Here is a 21,025-nt window from a genome sequence, read left to right as displayed (position 1 = left end):
TAATATTATACTGTATTAAGTGGATGAAACACATCATTCATAAAGAAAGTGATATTCGAAAGAAAGAGATTGAGTATGACATGATAAGTTGGAATTTATATTGATGGTATCTTTAGCCTTACAAAAGTAATCGATAAACTAATCAAAACAATATTACAGTACAAAGCAAAGTTACCTAGGTACTGTATCTGTTTTAAGTGTAACTAATATTACATAACAAAACTCTTATCGCATTAGCCTATGCTTTTAAGGTGATATTTGTGAGCAACTTCCTATCATCAGAATATTAAATTATTTTCTCGAAATCTGCTGAAGCTATAGAGGTGACATTTTTACAACACATGGGCACGTATCTTTTGCTTATGATGTAACAGTAGTTGCTTTGTTAATTCATTTCCTTACAAACAATTTCCATGCGAATATTTTCAAAATTTTCAATACACTATCTTCAGTAATACGTATATACGGTATATTACATTTACGAAAACATTCTGTAAGGCTACTAAATAAATAGGCCTATACCTGAAAATTTCACTTTTCTATACGAAAAGTTGAGAAAATATTTCTTTTGAATAAAAAAATCAAACTTGTGAAAAATAAGCATTAAAATTAAAACTTACATTCTTATAATGCACTTATACTTCTCAGACAAATCTAAAAATTAGCATGGATACAGTTTTAATAAATTCTCTTCCCTTTATCTATTGAATCAGTGCTGGCCATCCCTGAATAAAGCTCGACCAAGCGGCATATACCACCTCTTTCATGTGTCTCTTTCCTTTCCGCTGTAAAGCGCTCAGGCTCTCCTGGGCTCTAAAGTGCGCGCTTGCTCCTGTGGGCATCAATTGACATGACTGTGATAGAGTATTGTGCGTACAGTTGGTGGGGGGGACAGGGGAGGGTTTGTTTACTTTTCCCATCTATTGAAACTATTCACTGCGCTGTCTGTCTACGACAAATTGGAAGTTTCGTACTACCGTACTAGCACTGAAGCTGGGACAGTTTGACAAAGTGAAGTCATTGTGATGTCTATAACAATTCAATTGGAACAAATTTTAAAATATAAGTTATTAAATTCTTTCTACAAGAAAAAATCTTACAAGTAAAAATAAGCCTATTTTATTTGAAAATGCAAAAAACGTCACAACTGCTGAAAAAACAGAATTATGGACTAAACATTTATATTTACTTATTTACTTACAAATGATTTTTAAGAAACCTGCAAGTTCATTGCCGCCCTCACTTAACCTTTTGAAGCACAAATTAAAAATTTTTTATGTTCTTCATATCATGGATCATACCAAAGCTTCAATCGATTTTTTTCAACATTTTAACTCTGCACACAATTTCAGAACACAGATGGCACCTCTATGTATACTCAAGAGGTGGTATCTTGATGGAATATCTGTGGCATAAAATTTAGAAAGAAAGAAAACGGGGGTACTTCTGAGTAACCACTATGCTTCAAGCCCGCCATCGGTCCCTATCCTGTGAAAGATTAATCCAGTCTCTATCATATCCCACCTCCCTCAAATCCATTTTAATAGTATCCTCCCATCTACGTCTCGGCCTCCCCAAAGGACTTTTTTCTCTCCGGCCTCGCAACTAACACTCTATATGCATTTCTGGATTCGCCTATACGTGCTACATGTCCTGCCCATCTCAAACGCCTGGATTTAATGTTCCTAATTATGTCAGGTGAAGAACACAATGCATGCAGTTCTGCGTTGTGTAACTTTCTCCATTCTCCTGTAACTTCATCCCTTTTATCCCCAAATATTTTCCTAAGAACCTTATTCTCAAACACTCTTAGCCTCTGTTCTTACTAAACATTTTGGGCCGTATTCATAGACATTCTTAGCGTGTGCTTTCGGTAGATGATCAGCGAACTAACGTTTTTCTTATTCATAAACCAGTGTTAGCGATATGATATGATATGAATCCTGTACAAGTAACCAGTCGATAGCCGGGGCTAGTTTAGCACGCTCGTAGCGCGGGCTAGCGAAATGTCTATGAATAGCACCCTTATAAACCATATGACTTTGAAGTACCGGTATCTAGATTAAGTAACTACAGGTATAAAATATCCAGATCCTATCTGCTACAATTTCAATATACAGTAGCTTTAGCTCTCCTCTTCATTATATAGTCCACAAGAAATGTACTGACAGCTTTTCGTACTTACGCAGCGTGAGAGCAGCCCCTTAGGCGTCGCGTACACCACGGATGACCTCGGCTCTAGCTAAAACCGAGCCCTGAGGCAAGGCTCGCACAGTCACTCTTTACAAACAAAGTGTGAGTGCTCTGATTTACAAGACAAATTTACGCACCAGATGTATTTATTAAACACACATTAACGGAAGGTTTGCAAATCTTTGCACAGATTAGAGCTGTTAGAAGTTACATATTTTATCTTAAAACAAACAAACAACAAACAATTTTCTCTTACGCAAACATTCAGAGAAGTGTTTCTGGGCCTCACAGTCGACATGATCTACCTACATGGAATAACCGCATGGGAACGCTGAATACAAAAAGAAAAATACAGAAAATTAGCACCAGTCATTAGAGAAGAGGAGTTCGAACGTGTGCGGAATCTATAAGCAATTATACAGGCTGACACTCTGGCAGTGGCGGCGGACGGCAACTACAGCAGCTTTCAAGCAAAACGACGCCGACGAGCGAACACTAGGTACCCTCAGACCAGTGGCGGTTCCTCGGGGGAGGAAAGGGAGGAACGTCCTCCTCACATTTTCTTCTTTTGAAAGTAAATACCAAATGAAATATGTGCCTTGAAATTCGAGGAAGATTCGATAATTTTTAAGTTCACAACTATAAGAAAACCTCGGTTGATCGAGTTTTAAACGACGCGCGCACATGTGCTGCTAGAAAACTGTGAGAAGGATGCGAGATTATCTGTGTGGAGGAAAGGCACTCCATTCCTCCTCTACTGCAGTTAACACACATAGACAATAGCACACTGGTGGCCAGAGAAAGAAGCAGAGTTTTAAAGCAAGTAAATGAACGGAGAGGGAGGAGATCCTCCTCTGAATCAGTCATGGGCGGGAAATAGAAACCGACTGGTCGTGCAGCAAGCTCGCTACTGCTGCCACCTAACGATGTTGCATTCAACCGGACTATAACACATCTAGGAGGAGACACAATAAAAACAGTTTTAACGCAACGCTATGAAAGACATAACATATAATCTTTTTTAAAAATTATAAATAAAAAATATTATTCATTGCACTTTCTATAGGCTACTATTCATGGTTTGAAACTTTCGTGGATATTTGAAAGTTAAAGTCGGGTTTATGTAAAACAAAGAGGAAGTAGTTCTGCGTAGTTGGCCCCTGAAGTTCACTTCTATTCATTGTTTACTAGACAGGGCAACAGCCAAGTTGTCAGTTTTGTACAAATATATTTGAAACTGAAAGTAGGTACTCCAAACTACATCATTTTTAACATAAAAAATTAATCGGCTACCGGCAGCTTTGAACAATAATGATAGTATGACTTTACAAGAACTGACATTCTTCAAAAGCATTTGGTACTGAGCTTGTAAAATGTACATGTGGCAACACAGACCACGTGGGTGGGTGCAGTGTTCTCGCTTTCCTCAGATTATTTCCCATTCCCATTTCCATTTCCGTAAAACGGTTCCGGTTACGAGTTAGTAGCTAGTCTCTTCCAACACGTGTGATGCTGTAGTGTGCTCGAAAAATGCTACGAGGTTGTGAATTTCCTTGTTAATTGTTAATTTGCGCAATTATTCAACATTGAATGGAAGTGAAAACATAATATTATATTTTGGACAATTTAGGAGATTCAGTTTACAAGAACAGATTATTGCTATACAGAAGGAAAGGCCAACCCCAACACTACCTCCTCTTACATGTATGCATGTAGGCTGATTTGTAGCATGTTTCATTCAAGAAGGTGTCATTTCGTGCTGTTAACTTCTTTCCTCCTCTTAAGATATATGCAGGAGCCGCCACTGCCTCAGACACTGAAGAATGTGTTAGAGCAGGGATGCAAAACTGAGCGCCAGTTGTGGCATACCTCACAAGCCGGATTACGTCACTTATCTCTTTCATCAAACCCACAGTTTATTCATATGATAAGATAGAACGGGTTTGTATTCACCATTGTCAACGCAATGTCGTTCGGAAAATATCAATTTAAAGAGATATGGGAAAACGAATACTTCTGTATTCAAAACAATCGCAAGCACGCATGAGTTCTGTGTTCGGTTCTACGTACATATGTGAGCAAACATTTTCGAAAATGAACTTGGATATGAGCGACGATCGCTCTAAATTGACAGATCCACATTTCATTTCCCTCCTCCGGCAGTACAGCCTAATATAACGCAACTGGTGAACAAAATACAATTCAGAGATGTGGCGCATATTGTAGTTAAAGCTAAGTCAATGACTGTACAAGAATGATTTTCCTTCATATTCACATGAGAAACTATATTAATTGCTGCGAGTAGTTCAGGAGACACTGATGAAGATGTAACATCACGTCGAAACGGGCCGTCTGTCCAAACACTTTTTAACGTGTGACTAAACAATTTTATATTTTTAACAAACAAAGTGTTAACGTGAACTACTGGGTGTTCATTTCAAAGTGTGTCATGACGTCACTGTTGTTGGGTCACCGATTTGAAGCGAGTTTCATTTTATATGTTAGAGAAGTTGCCTATTATTTAAAGCGTTCTTCAATCTGAACTTGAGAACGTGTACGGTATAACTTGAACGTCGTAGCAACAGATGGCGGTCTGTACGGTCTGTGTGCTACCATAACCTCTTTCGAACTGTGTTTTGCGCCGGCAAGTCGTACGCAGGGTATTTGTTATCATCGGTTGCGTACGGTAACATTCCACAACACAAATCAAATGCTCCGTGTCCATGTTGACCGTCGAAGTTAATGTCAACAAATACGTAAGTAATCGTCTTAACCCTCTCCCCATATCCCGACAGTACGTATTTCCAAACAGTTCACATTCCTGCCACTACCGGCGTTACCGTACGTATCGGCACGTACTCTTCAGAATGAACGCCGTACTTGCTAGCCAACTTCTCTGCCTCTTAGATTATACACCTGAGCTGCGGAAGTGTAGGAAGATTGAATTCTCTAGGCTCATCAGCTAGCCACATGACGGCATACAGCGAGCCAAGACACATTTTGAACTGAACACCCAGTATAATCAATTATATAGTAAAAATCTTTAGCACATGCGATTTCGAGAACTATTTTTACGTAAGCAATGAGTTCTGTGACAGATATTTTGGACCCTTTTACAGAAAGGGAGTGTAAAAATGAAAAAAGTTTCAGTTTTCAAACAAGCATGCTCCTTGTTTGTCCAGGGACTGTAAAGTTGATTAGCATGTTTCTGAAGGGACAAACAAACGCAATGAATATGTTACGTAACATAGTGACGGAATGCCAGTCTCGTCCTAGGAGTGCTTCTCTCGGCTGGAGCTTTGCACATCATCGGAAAATATTCGACGACACCGATTTCGTCTGTTGAAATATTGCAATACGGAGTGGTTCCTATTGTACAGTAAAATTTCAATATACCGTATAGAATAGACCTCGCTAATGCGAACTAACTGGGACCGAAATTATATTTCTTATAGGCTATAAACATGAAGACGTAATAATAATTTACACTTTACAGAATTATGACTCCAACTGAAAACTTCAGACGAAATCTTTATGGCCATTTGATCACAGAATAGAATTTAAATCACTCATGTTTTTACCACCGTGTACAGTAAAATAATCAAACAATTGGTACGCAATACACATTGCATACTATTTATGAAATCAGCGTTGAAGTCCCTTCATTTGACGTCAATAACGAGTCAAAGTCAGGACGGGAGAAGAAATCTCAGAAGGAATTGAAGTAGGGAGAGGAGTACGACACGAATGCCCTTTATCGCCTACCCTGTTCAACATCCACTTGGAGGATTTAGTGAAGAACTGTTTTCAGAACAAGGGAGCAGTGATAGTGGGAGGAAAAAGAACAAAGTGTGCTGATGATATGGCGTTGTTAGCAGAAGAGGAGATGATACTAAGGATATGCTGCTGGAGCTAAATGACAGCTGTGAGCAGTATGGGATGAAGATAAATGCCAACAAGACGAAGACCATGGTCATAGGAAGAAAAGTAAAGAAGGTAAACTTGCGAATTGTAAATGAGGCAGTAGAGCAAGTGGACAGCTTCAAATACTTGGAGTGTACTATAAGCAGTAATATGAGCTGCTGCCACGAAGTCAATAGGAGGATAGCAATGGCAAAGGAAGCTTTTAATAGAAAAAAGGAGCATCTTTTGCGGATCTCTGGAGAAAGAACTAAGGAAGAGATTAGTGAAGTGCTTTGTGTGGAGTGTAGCATTGTATGCGGCAGAAGCATGGACATTACGACGAAGTGAAGAGAAGCGAATAGAAGCATTTGAAATGTGGATATGGAGAAGGATGAAGCGTGTGAAATGGACAGAGTAAGAAACGAAGCTGTGTCTGTGTTGGAAAGAGTGGGTGAAGAAAGAATGATGCTAGAACTGATCAGGAAGAGGAAAAGGAAAAGGAATTGGCTGGGTCACTGGCTGAAAAGAAACTGCCTACTGAAGGATGCACTGGAAGGAATGGTGAACGGGAGAAGAGTTCGGGGCAGAAGAAGATATCAGATGGTAGACGACATTATTATTTTTTTTTTGTTTCTTATTTTTATTATCTAAATCGTGTTTATTTATCACTTAATGTCAATATGTATCCCACTATGTTGTTGTTTTTTATTATTAATCTATTTTTTGTGTACATTTTATTCAATGGTCGGTTTCTGGTTTAATTATGTAAATCCTACTTAATTGTAATCTAATACTAATATGTATACTAATGTGTTTATTTTTATTTTTACTGTGAACATTTTTCTTTTTTTATTGAATTATCGGCTTCTGTTTTTATGTGATTCGTATTTGATTCTAACAAATTAATATGTATTTCACTATGTTTATTTTTATTTTATGAGGTAAATTTTATGTAACTACCTCTTTTGATCTCATTATGTATCAGTATGTAATTACTTAATTCCGACCAAGTTTTATGTTCAACTGTGTAAGCAAGTTTTAATCCTGGTTGAGTGTAAGAGAAGGCCTTACGGCCTTAACTCTGCCAGGTTAAATAAAGCCATTATTATTATTATTATTATTATTATTATTATTATTATTATTATAAGATATATGGATCATATGCGGAGAGAAAGAGGAAGCCTGAAAATAGAAAGACTGGAGAATGCTGGGTTTGCAGTGAAAGACCTGCCCTTGGGGAGAACACTAATGAATGAATCCAGGCCTAATGTCAATGTTGACGGCACCACGCCGCCTGGCTTTGTATGGGGCGTCGCATTCCAACGTTTCCTGTATACCTCCCTCCCCTGTATGAGACTTCAAAATCCGGACGTAACTGCATTTCGAGGAGTGAAATGATAGGAGAACTGCGTGCCCACTCTTCCATCCTCTCTAATTTACTCATAAAGTGGACTTGCATTCATACGGTAATTTCGGCTGTTGGATGATGGATGGAGTGACGCAATTGACTTGCTGCTCGCCAGCATAAATTACTTCAAGTCTCTTCAAGCACAGACTACGAAAAAAAAAAACTTACCGGTAAACTGACACGACGGATGCACAATTTCATCACCAGCGGTTCGATTATTATCAAATCTTTTGATCTATTTCACCAGTTAAGTTCGAGGCTCCATCAGTTTTAGACACAGTTTACAGTGCAGGCTTTCAATTTGTGTCCGCCCATGTATTTCATCATTTCCTCGCAAGCAGCATGTAAAATAGTAAAATATTTTTATTATATTTTAGTAGGTTATTTTACGACGCTTTATCAACATCTTAGGTTATTTAGCGTCTGAACGAGATGAAGGTGATAATGCCGGTGAAATAAGTCCGGGGTCCAACACCGAAAGTTACCCAGCATTTGCTCATATTGGGTTGAGGGAAAACCCCGGAGAAAACCTCAACCAGGTAACTTGCCCCGACCGGGAACCGAACCCGGGCCACCTGGTTTCGCAGCTAGACGCACTAACCGTTACTCCACAGGTTGTGTGATTTCGACGTTCTCGAAGACCGAAGAGAATTTTAAGGACTATAAAAAAAATTCTTCAAAAAGAAAATTTGCTGGCCGGCTGACTAGTTATCAGGTTGATTAGTTGTTTTACAAATTGATTGGTTGGTTGGTTGGTTGGTAGGTTGTTTCTTTGTGCCATGTTTTTTTTTTTATGGAAGACACTATGAAAAAAATTGTAAATATTGGTAAAGCTTTGCTGTTCGATATAATACTCTTTAGCATAAAAGGGTATTTTCTAACAATAACACAGTATTCAATGATATTTTAAAGTTGTTTTTTGTGAAATTCTAGGTGATGAAAGATATGGCTATGGAACAGAAGATATAAATAACTTAAAAAATACGGCATCGCTTCAGAGATACAATATTTTGCAGTGTAATTTGAAATACAGTAATATTATGATGTGATTGGTCCCTATCCTGAGCAAGATTAATCCAGTCCCTACAATCATGCCCCACCTCCCTCAAATCCATTTTAATATTATCCTCCCATTTACGTCTCGGCCTTCCCAAAGGTCTTTTTCCCCTCAGGTCTTCCAAATAACACTCTATATGAATTTCGGATTCACCTATACGTGCTACATATCTTGCCCATCTCAAACATCTGGATTTCATTTTCATAATTATGTTAGGTGAAGAATACAATGCGCGCAGTTCTGCGAGCTTATGTTACTATCATCCATAACAGTATAAATAGGCTGGGACGATGTCTGGGGTTAGTACGGGCTTCCGAGTCGATCTAGGTTCTGAAGGCTTGGGACTCTGGGCTCTGGGTTCGGGCTCGTCAGTAGATGATGGGACTTTATCTGCTGGGCCTAGGAAGGATGATCTGTCTGTCAGCGTCGGATTCACGAATGCTACTCGGGTCATCCATCGGATTTAGACTATCATCGCTTGTAGGGAGTGCAAAGGGCCCAAACGGCCTAAGTACAAACATTCATCCAAGCCTCGTAAAGTCAATAAATAAATAAACAAATAAATAAATCTATACTAATAATAAATCTGTAGCCCAAATTTTTCTGATAATTTTCGATTTTCCAAAAATAATTGGCCCTAACATATATAATTAACCACCCTGAAACCGAAAATCGCTTTTTTTGAAATTTTTGTTTGTCTGTCTGTCTGTCTGTCTGTCTGTATGTATGTTTGTTACCTTTTCACGCGATAATGGCTGAACGGATTTCGATGAAAATTGGAATATAAATTATGTTCGTTGTAACTTAGATTTTAGACTATATGGCATTCAAAATACATTATTTAAAAGGGGGGTTATAAGGGGGCCTGAATTAAATAAATCGAAATATCTCGCGTATTATTGATTTTTGTGAAAAATATTACATAACAAAAGTTTCTTTAAAAATAATTTGCGATAAGTTTTATTCCTTGAAAAATTTTGATAGGACTGATATTTAATGAGATAAATGAGTTTTAAAATTAAAATAACTGCCATCTAAGGCCGTATAATGAAATAAAAAAACAAATGACTTCGTATATAAGGGGCCTTGGACAGCAACAATCGAAAGCTATGAAAGATAGCCTACAGAGAATGTTTCTGTGTTTGTATGAAGTAATATCGGAAGCTAAATTAACCGATTTGTATAATTAATTATTATTTCACCATTGGAAAGTGTAGTTTCTCTAGATGGACATAATGCTATAATGTTATTACAGTAACTTCTGATATAATATAATGTAATATAATATAATATAATATAATATAATATAATATAATATAATATAATATAATATGTAATATTATATAATATAATTTAAGTTATTTGAAGGGTTCAGAACCATAGTGGGCCAAACGCCATTTATTGAATATAGAGAAGGGTAAAAATTAAGTTATTACCACAATTCAATGGAAACATATAGCAAGTAAAATAAAGTATATACATTAAATCTAAATGATGTCAATCTTCATTAAACTATGGTTGCATGTAATAATAATTAAGAAACATGTTAAAGGAATTGTCATTGCACCAAGTGAATGCTCTCTGGACCGAAATGATCGCATTTTAATTATTTAAACACAATTTAAATTAAGTAACATATTAAACGATTTATCCTTCTATCAAACACGAATGTTCCCTGGATCAAATGTCCTATTTTAATTATGTAATTACTTTATATTTATTTCTAACGGGTGCAGCGGAGCCCACGGGTACGGCTAATAAATAAATAAATAAATAAATAAATAAATAAATAAATAAACAAATAAATAAATAAATAAATAAAATAAATAAATAAATAAATAAATAAAATAAATAAATAAATAAATAAATAAATAAATAAATAAATCAATCAATCAATACTATTCGCATTATACGTCTTATGGAGTATGCGAGTTATCTGAAGTTATTCAACGGTTTTGTATAAAACGAGGTAAATGTAGGCTATGTGTGATGGGCTGTATACAATATAGCAGATGATTAATTTCGTCTGTGTACATCGAGTTCGACATGCCCTGTCAAATAAACGTAAATAAGATAAGAAACTAACTCTTTATCTTGATTTCCTCACAAGTGGAACTTGTATGTTCGCTAGAAAAGCTACTGAACAGTATACGATTCATCAACCAGATAACGAAGATTTCGAGACCACATTGGTTAAGAGAAATTTCCGTTCAGTTATAAAACCATTTGTTATGATTGTGTGGTTGAGCCACTGAAAAACAATCTCAAAAGTTTACAATAAAAAGGAAGAAATTTGTTCTATTATTGTTGTTGTCATTATTATTATTATGATTATTATTATTATTATTATTATTATTGTTATTATCATCTGTGACGACACAGACCGGTGTGGACTCTGGTTTCCTCAATAAGTGTCGCCATCTTTTTCTGCCTTTGGTCAGTCTTGTCCAATTTGATACCACAAAGTCCTCACAACTTCCTAAACTCCTTAAACCCATCTTAATCTGGTATATCCCAGTCCTCTGTGTCCTCCAGGGTTGTCAAATAATACCGTTTATAGGGTTCAGTTTTACCATACGAGCTACATGTTCTGCCCATCTTATTTGTTGTCTTAGAATAAATCACAAACATAACTTTTACAGTTAAATGCCGATTTTCGTGTACCGAAATAAACTATAATATAGGATGATTCTGTGACTTTTAGGGATAATGGATTACAAAAAACTTGATAATACAGGAACCTATGTCCGGAAACTTTTTAAGTTCATTTTATACAAGCTTTAACGTCTGTGGTCATATCGCGTGTTTAAGATCTGTGAGTATACCAGTAGGTCGTTTTTACTATTGTTGAGTTATATGGCTTGTATTCATATAATTGATTTAGATTTTGAACCCAAAACGCTCGTTATTTTATTACAAACGCTAAAAACACGACTCTATATTCACATATAGTAAATTGTTGTACAGCTTGCATACTGTACATCGCCATGGCAACACCAGAGCGTACATCAAAGACAAAACAATGATTTGCCATCATTTCTTACAGACTTACACTAAAAAGCTGTGGTTAGAGAAAACATTCTGACAACACACATCACGTTCTATAATTACCAAACGAATAAGGATTCGCTATATTTCAGAGGATTTCTGAAGTTAGGTTATGTCATATTCCGCTGTAGTTCAGTGACCAGTCCACGCTACTGCTTTCAAGTTCACTAGTTCATAATGTCGACAACATCATATCGATAAGCTGACGAAGTGTCAAAATTGCTCTTTAGACCTTCACACATATATAGTCGTGAGCAACTGTACAAAGTGAATACATAGTGTTATTTTACAGGGAACTGTTAATGAGCTCGAGTCAAAACTTCCCCTCATACTTCGAACACAGTTTTGCTTCCAAAGCAGATAGAGAAAAAAAAAATTACCTGATCATACCAACTGTAAAAGTGTGGAAACTTATTTGGAATGTTGCAATAAAAAATCTGCGCATACTTGGCGAAAACAGTTGAGTTGTCATTTACCGTGGATGCCTACGCTGTCGCCTGACATAGGCTAGGAGATAAGATCGTGCACCCAACCAGCTGAGGCGCCGAGAACCATTATCTGTTGGAGACCAAGGTCTACTCAATTTTTGGACAGTCTTTCATCCAAGTTTCAATCTCGTAACCGTACATATTTTAACATGGACAGCTCATTAACAGTAGGAGAAAAATGAATGAGGGAACCATTAAGAAGTAAGTATCCATGGAATAGCAGCACAGTCTACTATATACAGTCACGAAGCTTGAGTTTTGAGGGTGCTAGAAACAATAGACTGTGACGGAACTATTTTGCATTGCTTGTAATGAGGCGATATTAGCGATCCTAGTGGTCAGCAACTATCTAATGTTTGCATATTTACTAAGTATTGAGCTTCGCGACTGTATATACTAGACTGTGATAGCAGCCTGTTTTATTCATGTTAACGTGGGGCCTTAAGGTACGGTCACACGTCGCTACTTTTGCAGCGCAACTTTTGTACTGCAGCTGCAAAAGTTGAGTGTCGTGTTCACACGTAAGCCAAAAGTAGCGCGCTGCACGCTACTTTTTGTGCTGCGCAACCCGAGTGCAGCAAAAGTTGCAACTGGAGGTTGCGAGTCTGTTCACACGCAAGGCGCTACTTTTGCAGCCGCAGTCATGCTGCAGGTTTCCATCTCCGTGTTGACTTCTCAATATACATTTTGTGGTTATGTTCGCATTATTAAGAAACTCATGCGAAAGCTTACTTATCTATTATTTGCTTTTCTGTCGTATCTAGTATTCAGAAATTGACATTATTTTTACTATAAAGCTTTTAAAAACGCATACATGCTTAAATGATAACCAACAGTATATTCACGTAATCAATGTTGGCAACCCTCCTGTTTGGAACTACGCTACGGAAAATTTAAAAAATGAATTATATCCTCAGCAATTATGCTCAGACTGTGTTGTGTATTTAATACCTGTTACAAATAATTTATTTTCATCACATTTAACACTAAAATATATCCAAACAATAAAAGTATCATTGGCACATTTGGGTGGTAACACTGGTTGCAACCGCAGCAAAAGTTTCAACAAAACCGATATCAAAAATGCTGCGGCTGCAACCCTGAGAACCCTGTTCACACGTCGCTACTTTTAAGTTGCGCGCAGCATGGAAAAGTAGCGGGCAGCAGGTTCGGCAGCCGCTACTTTTCGGGTTGCACCGTCGCAGTACGAGAGTTAGCAGTTTTTTTGTACTGCAGCGCTGCAAAAGTAGCGACGTGTGATCGTACCTTTAAATGTTAACAGTTCCTTGTCAGATCAACAGTTACACAATTCCTTCCCGTCCGAAACGCGGAACATTAACGTATGCAGTCATTTGGGACAACTCTGTACCGGTCCTATTTTACTAAAAGATTTAATTTCGCATTTCCTTAAGTGTGATATCTTTGGACTGAGACCATCCCCATAGCCTATAATCTCTATGCTTGCTCTCTATCTATTATGCCCTGTCCCTGACAAATGGTTCTGAGGTTTAGATGGCATTGTGATCTTATAACCTCTCCAATTTGACATATTTATTTAATGTAAATTTGTGTTATTGTAAAAAAAAATTAATGAAACATATTCGTAAAGTCATCTTTTTGGCCCTCGTGCCAAGAAGAGATCCTTTACGAACTTGTCACATAAATAATAATGTAAATTTTCGTTTTGCAAAGGAGTTTTAAAATGTTACATTTGTTCGCATCAAGGACAAAACCAAAATTCTTTCAAATATTTATTACCATAATACACTGTTCTCTTAAACTGACTGAGCATACTGACTCAATGGCTTTCGCAAAACACGCTATGGAATGTTTCATATAAAACAGTTTTTATGTCGAAAAGGAAGCAAAAACGAGTAAAATGGCATTAAACTTTTTTGTTTGAAATATCTCAAAGAATAACCTCCTGAAATTAATGACAACACTTACGGTTCACCCTGTATATAACAGAAGAGATACATACTTCAGACGAATTTTGGCTAAATATTTTTAATGTTCTGGCAAATATTTTTGTGTAATTTTTAGTACATAAAAATAAATAATTGATATATTTTAGCACATTAAAATCCCCTCCTTAGCAATAAGTATACTTGCGTTGTATAGCTGCCAGTTGTACCATTTTGTGCTGCTTCCTGTTACAGAAAGAAGTCAATGAAACCACCACAATATTATGTAGACATCAAAATCTTCCATATTTCCGTATACATGTACCGAAAACAGAAACTTTCTTGATTGTTGAAGGAACACGTCATCAGAAGACTCAATAATGAACAGACATTTCCATATTGTAGGCAAATAAATTTCTTATCTTCGATGTCACAATCGATTAGCAACGATATACAATGTCGCAAAATATTGAAACCTGAAACACATACTGCTCGATACGCAACAATGCCACGACGACGTTCAAATGTTCTGTCCTTCTTCATGGAGCGTGTGACCTGCTCTCTGATTTCAGCTGTTACATTTTGCAGCAGAATGAATAGATCCCGTCGCATCGTCGCTCTCAAACGTCGTTCAGTCGTTTATTTTCCGACCCTTACTCGATGTAAGGTCAAAGACGTGATAAGATTATTGAATCCAGCTGCTGGTGATGATGGCCAGGGAACTTTACATTTTTATGAGCTTCTTCTTCTTCTTTGTTCTCCTCGCTTTATCTCAAGAGCTCTATCCCGCTCCCGCCATGCCGATGGTATTCAGAGGTGTTGACAACCTTACAGATTATTTTATGTTGTGTCGAAATAAGCGCATTCTGTCCTGAGAATATCTTATCTCCAGACATTTTACAAGTATTCACGTTTGTTTATATTACACTCAGAATTTTAACATGCAATTAGACAAAGTAATACACGTAAACTGTAGCGAACAACATATAGGCTACTGAAACTGACAAGCAACGTTCTGATGGGGGCAGATAAAAAAGTTATTTCTTTTTTCTTCCACCATATTAATAATGTCAAAAGAAGTCCTTATAGGCTACAAATTTTGGCCACTCGACTGCAATTACGAGGCCGTCCAGAAAGTAATTTTCCCTGGGGTCGTTTATAGAAAAAAGCACAATTTCATGCAAATATGTATTTATTGAAATAGATACAGCAATTTTTTCTCTATTTGTCAACATATCCCCTACTGGAATTGAGAAATTTGTCATACCATGGGATCAATTTTTGTGTCGTAGAAGTCAGCCGCCTCAGTCCGGAACCAGAGTTTGACTGCGTCTGCACCTCTCTCTGTCGATCCTATGATATGAGAAATGTCTCAATTCCGATGGAAAATATGTTGGAAAATAGCTCAACAAGTTGTGTCCGTTCTAATAAATTTGTCCAATGAAATTGTGTTTTTTCTTTCTGTTAACGGCCCCTGGCGAATAAATTTTTACGGCCCTCGTAATTGCGGTCGAGTGGCCAAAATTTGTATAAGCACTTCTTTTAACATTATTAACATGATGGAAGAAAAAAAAATTGACTTTTTTATCTGCCCTCATCAGAACGTTTGCTTGTTAGTTAAAATCCCAACTTCCCACAGACGACAGACTGTTTTAATATTGAGTCACAGAAATTCTTCAGGAGAAGCGAAGTGTGTACTTATGTTGACTATTACACTTTTACTACGTCATACTACTTTCGACGGTACGAAAGGACGTCTTTCAACCAATCATGGCTGCTTATCGCACAATTTTATCGCTTCCCTAGCATTTGTTTAATTTTATCTCTTCCCTTGCATTTGTTTAATTTTATCGCTTCCCTAGCATTTGTTTGCTTTTATCACTACCCTAGCATTTGGTACACTACGGTACTATAAAACATGCTTTGCGATCGTAATTTGTTTCCCACATAGATAGTCAACTGAAAATGGCGGCTCCGTTCAAACATTTTGGTGAAGGTAACATTAGTGAAATAGAATTTTAGTAAATAAATTAATATCTATTTTATGGTATTAGAGTACTTTATTTCTTCTAATCTTTATATACGTTCTTCTGTTTTTATCACTTCCCTACCATTTGTTTCTTTGTTTGCCAACATTTCAAACTGCAAATTCTTTACGGTACTATAAAACATGCGTTACGATAGTAATTTGTTTCCCGCATAGATAGTCGACTGAAAATGGCGGCTCCGTTCAAACGTTTTGGTGAAGCTAACATTAGTAAAATAGAATTTTAGTAAGTCAATTAATATCTATTTTATTGTATTAGAGTACTTTATTTCTTCTAATCTTTATATACTCTCTTTTGTTTTTATCACCTGCCTATCATTTGTTCCTTTGTTTGCCAACATTTCAAACTGCAAATTCTTTACGGTACTATCTGAAAAGATAGAAAAGAGGTTGGTACTATAAAACATACTTTGCGACCGTCATTTGTTTACAGCATAGACAGTCAACTGAAAATGGCGGCTCCGTTAAAACGTTTTGGTGAAGCTAACATTAGTGAAATAGAATTTCAGTAAGTCAATTAATATTTTATTGTATTAGAGTACTTTATTTCTTCTAATGTTTATATACTATCTTCTAATCGTGTAACAGTCAATTAAATCCCACTCGAGTTTTGATTTTCTCTAGATAAATCAAAACCTCTATTAAGATTATTATTGATAAAACAGATTAGAAAGACATCTATTGACAAAAATGGTGAAAAATTTATGAAAATTTAATATTGATATGGGAGAGTGAGAGGTTTATTGAAATTGAGAGAGCTACTTCCACATAATGCGGCACATTAAGTAGATAGGAATGTAATCTTAGCTATAGGGTATCATATAGGCTTACTTATGTCAGAAAATAACATAACTGTTCAATATTTACGTTAAAAATAACGTGTTGCTTATGTAAAGTTTAAAACTATAACAATAATAATAATGATAATAATAATAATAATAATAATAATAATAATAATAATAATAATAATAATAAAAATTAGTGCAGGTCTGTAATATTTTATTGCTACAATACTGTATATAGAAGCAAAAAAGAACTGTTAATAAAATCATATTACATAATTCAAACATATTTATTATATTTATTTTACTAATCAATTAATTGTATTAAAATTTAACATAGGGTGTTAGGTATTTTAGAAACATGAAAGAAAGATATAAGGAAAAGAAACAAAGAATGAGCAGGAAAGCTGAAAACAGGAAAGAGCAGAGGAACGAAAAAAAGAGATAAACGAGGATGAAAAGAGAGGCATACAGAGACGAGAAAAGAGCCAGAGATACGAAAAAAGTCAATAATTAGAGGGACGAGAAAAGAGGCAAAGAGACGAAAAGGAAAGAAACAGGGACGAAAAATAGACAAACAGAGAGATGAGAAAAGAGACAAAGGTACGAGAAAGAGCCAACCATAATGACAAGGAGACAGAGGGACGATGAAAGAGACAAATAGTGAAACGAAAAAAGAGGCAAGCAAAGGGACGAAAAGAGACCAACACAGAGACGGAAAAGAAACAAACATAGGGATGCAAAAAAAAGAGAGAGGGACGAAAAAAGAGATAAATAGAGGAAAGAAAAAGGAGGCAAAACGAAAAGCGAAAAAAAAATAAATAGGGGAGGAGAATTAAAAGAAACATAAAAATTGTTAAGGAATAAATACACAGTTGAATAAAAATAAAGCAAAGAAACAATGGAAAATGTAACAAAGAGACACAGAAGCGACGCAAGTAGGAAGAAGTGAAAGAAGTAAAAGAACGAAACTAATAAAAGAGAAAGGATAAAATAAAAGCAAAAGTGAAGGACAGAGGACAGGACAAAGAAGAAGCAAGAAACAATTAGAGAGAGAGAGAAGGGTTAACGGAAGGACGGAGAAATGGATAGAAAATCAGACCACAAGCAAATTATACAAGGAATATAATATGAAGTGGGAACGATATAAAGCTATAAGAATAGCAAAAATAAAGACGGTACCAGGGAAAGAGGACGGTAACAATAATAATTCTTAATGAATACTAAGATTACGTACCTCCAAGCTTTTCACAAATTCAGAGCCGACAAGAAAACAGATGTGTTCACACCGCTTACTGCTGACGGATTGAGACGCTCCCGCTTATCTTTCCAATATTACAGCGAGTGGCTTATACGGGTCTAGAGAAGAAGATATCAAGATATCGGCCGAAGGGCAGACTAACTACCACGATGACTATAATTAGTTCATTAACTCTATTGCCACGGGCGTTAGTAGACATCGCGTCCGTGCACGACGAAATTAAAACCGCGTTAGGTAGGTCTAGGCGTTAGTCATTCATTACATTCCACTGTCACTGAGACTCGTCTCTTTTTCTCCCCATCACTAGATCTCGGATTTTAAGGCAAATCCATGGTTGTCAGAAGAAACGATAAACATGCGAACAGTGTTGCCAACTGGATGGAAATTCCGTCAAAACTGGTGGAATTTCAACGTAACGGACGGGAAAAGATTGGCTTTGACGAGTGACGGATTTTATAACGGACATTACGATTGACATCGTCTTTTGACTCTTTTAGCTGCTGTCATTTTCAGTTGCTTAATTTTTGGGGGAAGGCGGACCAACTCAGCAAATCAACCGTAGAAATAGAAGCAGATGATGTGGATAAATTATTATTATTTCAATCAAGATTGGTAAGTAAGTTGTATTAAAATTTGCTTTTTATTTGTATGTAGATATGAGTGGGTATTTTTTTTAATTTGACGGATTCTGACGGATTTTCAGGTGTTAGACTGACGGCGATACAATTTATGTGTTGGCAACACTGCATGCGAATAGTAAATGGTGCAGTAGAGCAAGTGGGACAGCTCCAAATACTTGTGGTGTACTATAAGCAGTAACATGAGCTGCTGCAAGGAAGTCAAAAGGAGGATAGCAATGACAAAGGAAGCTTTTAATAGAAAAAGGAGCATCTTCTGCGGACCTCTGGAAAAATAACTAAGGAAGAGATTAGTGAAGTGTTTTGCATGGAGTGTGGCACTGTATGGGGGCATAAACATGGACATTACGACGAAGTGAAGAGAAATGAGTAGAAGCATTTGAAATGAGGATATGGAGAAGGATGGAGCGTGTGAAGTGGAGAAACACAATAAGAAATCAAGCTGTGTTGGAAAGAGTGGTGAAGAAAGAATTGTGCTGAAACTGATCAGGAAGAGGAAAAAGGAATTGGTTGGGTCACTGGGTGAGAAGAAACTACCTACTGAATGATGCACTGGAAGGAATGGTGAACGGGAGAAGAATTCGGGGTAGAAGAAGGTGTCATATGATAGACGACATTAAGATATGTGGATCATATGCGGAGACTAAGAAGAAGGTAGAAAATAGGAAAAACTGTAGAATGCTGGATTTGCAGTCAAAGACCTGCCCTTGAGCAGAACACTGTGTGTATGCCTATTTTGTTCCTGAAAAGGGGACATGGGGTGTACTATAAGCAGGAACATGAGCTGCTGCCAGGAGGATAACAATAACCAAGGAAGCTTTTAATAGAAAAAGAAGCATCATCTGCGGTTCTCTGGAAAAAGAATTAAGAAAGAGACTAGTGAAATGCTTTTTATGGAGTGTGACATTGTATGGGGCAGAAACATGGACATTACGACGAAATGAAGAGAAACGAATAGAAGTATTTGAAATGTGGATATGGAGACGAATGGAGCGTGTGAAATGGACAGAGTAAGAAATGAAGCTGTGTTGGAAAGAGTGGGTGAAGAAAGAATGATGCTGAAACTGATCAGTAAGAGGAAAAGGAATTGGTTGGGTCACTGGTGGAGAAGAAAGTGCCTACTGAAGGATACACTGGAAGGAATGGTGAACGGGAGAAGAGTTCGATGCAGAAGAAGATATCAGATGACAGACGACATTAAGATATTGGATCATATGCGATGACTAAGAGGAAGACAGAAAATAGGAAAGATCGGAGAATGCAATGAAAGACATGCCCTTGGGCAGAACACTATGTGTATGCGTATTTAGTTCCTGAAAAGGAGACATGGAAAGTAATTCCATACCTTTATACGATTCATGAAAAATCCGGTGTATTGAAAGAATTTTATAGTGCCTAGAAGTCCTAAAATAGTGTTTAACGCCTATTTTACGATTTTTCCCCTAGAACTGCCTAAAATTGTTTTTCTTTTTAATTTCCTCTGCACACAAGAATGCAGGACACTTGGAGAAGATTGCTCCTGTGGTAGAAGGGTTACCTGCTGTCAATACAGCATGGAACTGTTGAAATATCCTACATTGAAAACAGATCTTATATACATTAAGGCAAATTTTCCATTATAGCGAATGCAAGGGAAATGCAGATGTCAGGGTACAAGATACCGAGGTGAAAGTCATTAATACTAATGAAGAAGTTGGGAACATGGTAAGGTGCAAGTGGAAGAGTGTGATGGAAAAAAAAAAATTGGATATGCTGTGATGGATCATGTTGCAAGGGTGGACGAAGGTGAATAAATTTCAAAAGAAACAGACGTGAAAAATGTAACAAAGTTGAAATTTGCTCCAATACCATCAGAATCAGTCGAAAGGTCATTCTCAGCTTTTAAAATAATTCTAACAGCACAGCTAATTGTAGGAAATATGAAAGAAAAAAGTCTTAGTAATTTACTATGGTGCTAATTATGAATAAAAGTCAACTAATGGTCAAATAATACATAATATAATATAATAATACAGTTTCAAACCATAATTATTTTAGTTTTTTTTTGTCATTGTATACCATAATGTACTTAAGGGGAGACTCCACTGCAAATCATAAAAGTTTTCCAAGAAATGTTCATTGGCTAGTTCATTTCTTTAGGACGTATATTTCCATACTCCAAGTGGATTTAGTTAAATTTTGATTACGGATATGTTCAAATAAAAAAATTAAGGCTGTAAAGGGGGCGTGGCATTTAAAGAGCTGTCAAAATAATTTTTGCATCAAAGAATTCTTTTTACAAATTCTGATTACAAAT

The 21,025-nt window shown here is 36.6% G+C and overlaps 1 protein-coding gene across 5 annotated transcripts in view; it reads right to left on the bottom strand.

Moving 5' to 3' along the window:
• LOC138702089 (monocarboxylate transporter 9-like) overlaps positions 1-21,025 on the bottom strand; it is a 97,998-nt gene that overhangs the window by 54,737 nt on the left and 22,236 nt on the right. Inside the window, exon 1 of one of the 5 annotated variants that reach the window (XM_069829642.1) lies at positions 18,068-18,195. The exons of 3 other annotated variants lie outside the window; for them this stretch is intronic. The gene's annotated coding sequence lies outside the window, so the exon portion shown is untranslated. Of the gene's footprint in view, positions 1-18,067; positions 18,196-21,025 lie in introns of those variants that run through there. One more of the 5 variants, XM_069829644.1, reaches the window with a different exon arrangement.

This window comes from Periplaneta americana, chromosome 6, assembly GCF_040183065.1.
Source record: "Periplaneta americana isolate PAMFEO1 chromosome 6, P.americana_PAMFEO1_priV1, whole genome shotgun sequence".
Taxonomy (NCBI): Eukaryota; Metazoa; Arthropoda; class Insecta; order Blattodea; family Blattidae; genus Periplaneta; species Periplaneta americana.
Note: the sequence above shows the minus strand (reverse complement) of the source record. Positions and strands in the feature narration are given on the sequence as shown.